Genomic DNA, 6,000 nt, shown 5'->3' on the forward strand with positions numbered 1-6,000 from the left:
CCAGAGGGAGGCCGAGGGATATGCTGTCGCACTTCCCGCTCCCACTTACTATGAACACTCCCTCCATTCACCTGATATTGACACTAAACTCAAACCCATCCGTTGGGGAGACCACGCCAAAGTGTCCCCCCTCCTCGAGGCACCGGGGTAGATCTCACGGTGTGAATTATGAGGGAGAAACACGAGAGGTGAAAATAAAGCATCAAATGCCTCCAAGAACCTCCCACTGAATGTTCTACCTAGGGGTTTATTAACCTAGACAATACGGCTACTGATTATGATCTAAGTCATTTATAAAGTTTGCTCAAAAACAACTTTTGTCTTTAAAAAAAAAAAAAAAACAAAGTAGTCACATTAAACTCTTTAATGGATTGGCCTTAGTTTGCATGCATTAAATCTATCTAAATTACCTTTCCACGTAGGTTCCCAGGTAGGGGTGTTCCGTTGCCGTCATCTTAAATACCCCGACCTAGACAGAACCCACCTTCGACAAAAGGTCTACTATAGATAGATTTGCTACATATGGATATTTTAGTTCTAATTTCATTTTATAACCATTTATAAAATAAACAACTAAAACACTCGTCCCACATAATGAAGTATTTATAACGCTTATAAATATAACAAAAAAAAAAAAATTAAAGCATAAGTAAATATAACCCTTATATTATATGATGCATGAGCGTGTATTTATGTAAATTAAAACATGTTTCTCTAAATTATAACACTTATAATAAAGAAAATATGCATGACCTAAGGTGGGGTTTATCTATATGTGCATACCAAATGAGATATTAAAAATCTACATTGCATGTAAAAAATGAAGGATTTATGAACCGGGATAAGCCTTTACAAAAACCGGAATGAAATAACCCTATCTATTACAGTTTTCATCGAGCAAATCAATTCACAGGCGAATCGGGTCTTGAACCGCCATGAGGACTCCATCGTGTAGTAAATGCCATAAGTAGACGATCGCTCAACGCGCATTAGACGATAGGAGCATAATTAAACAATCGCGTAGACGGCGACGAGGCTGTGAAGCCCGATCGTCTATGCGATCACATAGCGCGACGACAGGTAAATGATTTACCTTGCGTTACTAAGCGATCGTTTAGTCATTTACTAAGCGATGAAGCTTTCTGACCTAAACGATTGTCCAGTGTGCGCGTGCGTTAAACGATACGCGAGCATCTCATCATCTAACTGATGCGTGCAATAAGGTAAACGATTTACCTTGCATTACTAAGCGATGAAGCTTGCTGACCAAAACGAGCGTCTATGCGATCACTTAACCCGACGACAGGTAAACAATTTACCTTGCATTACTAAGTGATCGTTTAGTCAGTTACTAAGCGATGAAGTTTGCTGACCTAAACTATCGACCAGGCGTGCACGTTAAGCGATACGTGAGCATCACCTCGTCTACATGACCTGATACTTAGTGATCGTGTAACCGATCTTCAACACGATGCGATCAACCCTTGATTACTTATCTGATCGTCTACATAATGCGATCATCAGCGATTGCATACCCCATCGACTGCACGATGCGATCAACACTTGACCACATACCCCATTATTTAATCGATGCGATCAATAGCGATCGCATACTCCATCATCTAACCGATGTGATCAACAGCGATCACATACTCCATTGACTGCACAATGCGATCAACACTTGATCGCATTCCCATCGTCTGCACGATGCGATCAACACTTAATCGCATACCTTCCTCGAAGAACCATAACGCTTGCTCCGATCTTCTTCACGAACGATTCAAAACTGAAACAGACTTTGAATACAGCCTCGATAACAATTATTAATGCCTAAAAATGTAGGGGCCTTTACAAAAAACAGTAAATGTAAAAGAATTAAAATAAACCGAGGGTAACATCCACGAAAACATCCATAAATCTACACATCCACAGCAATATAACGATTAAAAAGTGTAGAAATGCACCCACCAATAACGTATTTGTAATTCTTTTGCAGCAATGAATTGGAATATCAGAAAACCGAGTGCTCTGATACCAATTGAAGGAATTCTTATTCAAGAGTACCTACAAGTGGAAGCGGATCTTTCCAGTTCATTGTGACAGAATTACCGCATATACATTTAAACATACTTTCAAGATGCAAAAGGGATCAAGAAATCATACCAGATGAAGATTTCTTCTTCATAGCGAGTCTGAAGCCCAACCATCTACCTCGAACAGTCACCCATCGAAAAGAAGGAATCGGAGAAGACAACACCACTTAGAGCCCTTAGTATTCTTGGAGTGAGAATCCAAAGTGTTGGCTTTGTTTGGATTTGGTAGAGAGAAGAAGGAAGAGTGACCGTACACAATGATCAAGCAAGTGGAAGAAGAGATCGTCTATCGCATAAACAGGATGCTTGATCGTTTAGGTGAAGTATATGATCGTATAGTAAAAGTAAACGATCGTCTATACGATCGTGTAGGAAAAGGTAAACGATCATCTAAATGATCGTGTAGGAAATGGGTGAGTGATCGTCCAAAATGATCACGTAGTAAAAAAACTAAGCGATTGTCTATATGATCGTTTAGTAAATACCGGGAGCTAAACGATCGCTTAGGAAAAAGGTAAACGATCATTTAGATAATAGCACACGACGGTATAATCGGTATGCGATCGCTTAGCAATATCGTATATCCCAGCTCCCAAATCAGACGAATCCCCAAAATGGTAGGTTTAAGTCGGTGTTCTGGCCACTTGCAGCAATGCAAATCAAAGGACCACCCTCAATGGTAGGAGTTCCCAACTCACTCGGGATTGAGGTCATGTTACCTATGGCCATCTTAGTGAACTAAAGTCTCAGTTATGAACAGTGTTATATAACGAGACGTTAACACTTCGTGGTCAGGTCTTATACAAACTCTTTGTATAGGACACCCCCGCTCGCATGTCCCCTACATGAATGATCAGGATCGGATCATCTGTGACAAGTCACAACACTTGTGACCATTCCACAAAGCGGGCCGCATCCGTAGCGTTACCAGGATAAAGTTTCCCTCCTATATCCATATACTATAGACCATTTTGGTTACCACTCAAGACATGATCCACTTGTATGTCACCACATACATGCTTGAGTCACATACAGATGACCAAGGATTTTGTGTTTATTGGTTTGTGGTAAAATCTAAATGTGCAAAGTCAAGTAGTGAAGTAAATACCATTTATATTATATATCACAAGTGTTCGTACAAAATTGTTTACAAAATACTGGACATGAGACTTTAGGGCACAAACCCCAACATAGAGAAGCTAAGCGATCGTTTAGACAAAAGCGTAACGATCGTTTAGACGTGGGTGTGCGATCGTTTAAGCGATGAAGCTCTATCATATAGGCTCTCAGCTAAGCGATCAAGACGTTTTCACACTGATTGTGATTTTTTTCGAACTCTTGCAAAATGAAACAAATTTTCATTTTATTCTTCAATTACAATAACCGAATACTGAATTTCCCATTAACGCACAATCGAGGAGAATATTTCGGCCAATTATCACATAATTAACCAATTTAATTCATAAATAAATATAATCATATAATATTCTTACCCTATAATTTGATATCATATATCTACTATAGTAATTTCTTCTCCACTTGATATAAATCATATTTATATCTAATTTCCTCCAAAATAATGTATCTCATACATTTAGTCAATTATATCATATATAATTAACCAGTCCAATTATATTATATATAATCGAACTCCCTCTTGTCAATTTGAACATTTCAAATTGACCCAAAAACTGATTCTCGACTTTATCCAAGCTACCTAAAGGGCCTTATGGACCTGTGGCTCGAAGCTCTAACGGTACGTGAATAGCTGACTAAACTCTTTAGCCACGAGATCCACCATTCGTTAACTGCCAGGCATTCCACTGAAGACCAATAGCTAAACTCTTATTACAAGAGATTATATTTCTGTGTCCATCGGATATAACCAATCATGAGTACGATGACCCTTCACAAATGCTCGTAAGTACAGTTGGGCCAATTTACCATTTTGCCCCTAAAGTTACATCTCACACCTTAAGTGTTGGGGTTGATGCCCTAAAGTCTCGTGTCCTATAGTTTGTAAACAGTTTGTACGAATGCTTGTGTTGTATAATATATGATATTTACTTCACATCTTGATTTTGCTCAGTTACATGTTTTGTTTGCTTTACCATAAACCAATAAACTTAAAATCCCTAGTTATCTATATGTAACTCAAGCATGTATGTGGTGACATACAAGTGGATCATGTCTTGAATGATAACCAAAATAGTCTGTAGTATATGGATATGGGAGGGAAACCTTATCCTGGTAACGCTACGGATGCGGCCTGCTTTGTGGAATGGTCACAAGTGTTGTGACTTGTCACAGATGGTCTGATCCTGATCATTCGTGTTAGGGATATGCGAGCGGGGGCATCCCATACAAAGAGTTTTTATAAGACCTGACCATGAAGTGTTAATGTCTCGTTATATAACATCGTTCATGACAAAGACTTCACTTCACTAGGATAACCATAGGTAACATGACCTCAATCCTGAGTGAGTTGTGAACTCTTGTCATTGACGGCAGTTCTTTGAATTGTATGGGTGCGAGTGGCTAGGTCGCCGATTCAAACCTACCATTTTGAGGATTCGTCTGATTTGGGAGCTGGAAACTCAGCTACATAAGATGGAATTCACTCATTCCCCGAGGCATAGGTAAATAGATAAATAGCTCCCTTTAGGGCTGATTCCAGGGCTTGAACGATGTGACACCACACACCTTCTCTTGGCCCAAGAGGTGTTCACACATAGTTGGACTATGTTGTAATCTTCATTAGAGGAATCAGTGGTACTTAAGGAGTGAGATGTAACTACAGGGGAAAAACAGTAATTTGGCCCAATTGTACTTATGAGCATCTGTGAAGAGTCATCGTACTCATGATTGGTTATATTCGATGGACACAGAAATATATCTGTGGTAAGAAGAGTTTAGTTGTTGGTCGTTAGTGGAATGCCTGACAGTTAACGGATGGTGGATCTCATGGCTAAAGAGTTTAGTCAGCTATTCATGATCCGTTGGAGATTCAAGCTACAGGTCAATTAGGTCCCCTAGGTAGCTTGGATAAAATCGAGAATAAGTGTTTGGGTTAATTTGAAATGATCAAATTGACAAGAGGAAGTTCGATTATATATGATGTAATTAGACTGGTTAATTATATATGATATAATTGGCTAAATGTATGAGATACATTATTTTGGAGGAAATTAGATAGATTTTTTATTTATATCAAGTAGAGGAGAAATTTCTATAGTAGATATGTGATATCAAACTATAGGGTAAAAATATAATATGATTATATTTATTAATAATTTAATTGTTTAATTATATGATAATTACCCTAAAATATCTCTCGGACGTGCGTTAGTAGGGAAACAACGTCGGTTATTGTAACCAATGAATAAAAATGAAATTTGTTTCATTTTGAAGAGTTCGAAAAAAAAAGATCGAAAGGTTTTGCGTTGGTGTGAAAACATAAACGATCGCTTAAAGTCGAGAGTCTATACAATAGTCGCTCAGTGGCTAAATGACCGCATACCTCGTGCCTTAACGATTGTTTACCTTGTGCCTAAACGATCGCACACTAGTTCCTAAACGATCAGATAGCTTTCCTAAACGACCGTATAGTGTGCATTGTTTGGTAAACGATCACCTACCTATTCCTAAACGATCGTTCAGTAAAATCTGCACGATCATGTAGTTTCTTCTAAACGATAAGCATCTTACTATGCGATAGCTTTATATTCTCTCCCACTTACTTATCGCCTACACGATCAGTTCTTCCTCCTACCTCTACTAAACTCACCGAAGACCACGTGATGCTTGAATTTTATGAAGTGGAAATATAGATGATATGCGTTGATGGATTGTGTTGTGCACTCAAGTTTTCCCAGCGAAATTCAAGTGTAAATTCCTCTGAGTTTCC

The sequence above is a fragment of the Benincasa hispida genome, chromosome 9 (genome assembly GCF_009727055.1).
Source record: "Benincasa hispida cultivar B227 chromosome 9, ASM972705v1, whole genome shotgun sequence".
Taxonomy (NCBI): Eukaryota; Viridiplantae; Streptophyta; class Magnoliopsida; order Cucurbitales; family Cucurbitaceae; genus Benincasa; species Benincasa hispida.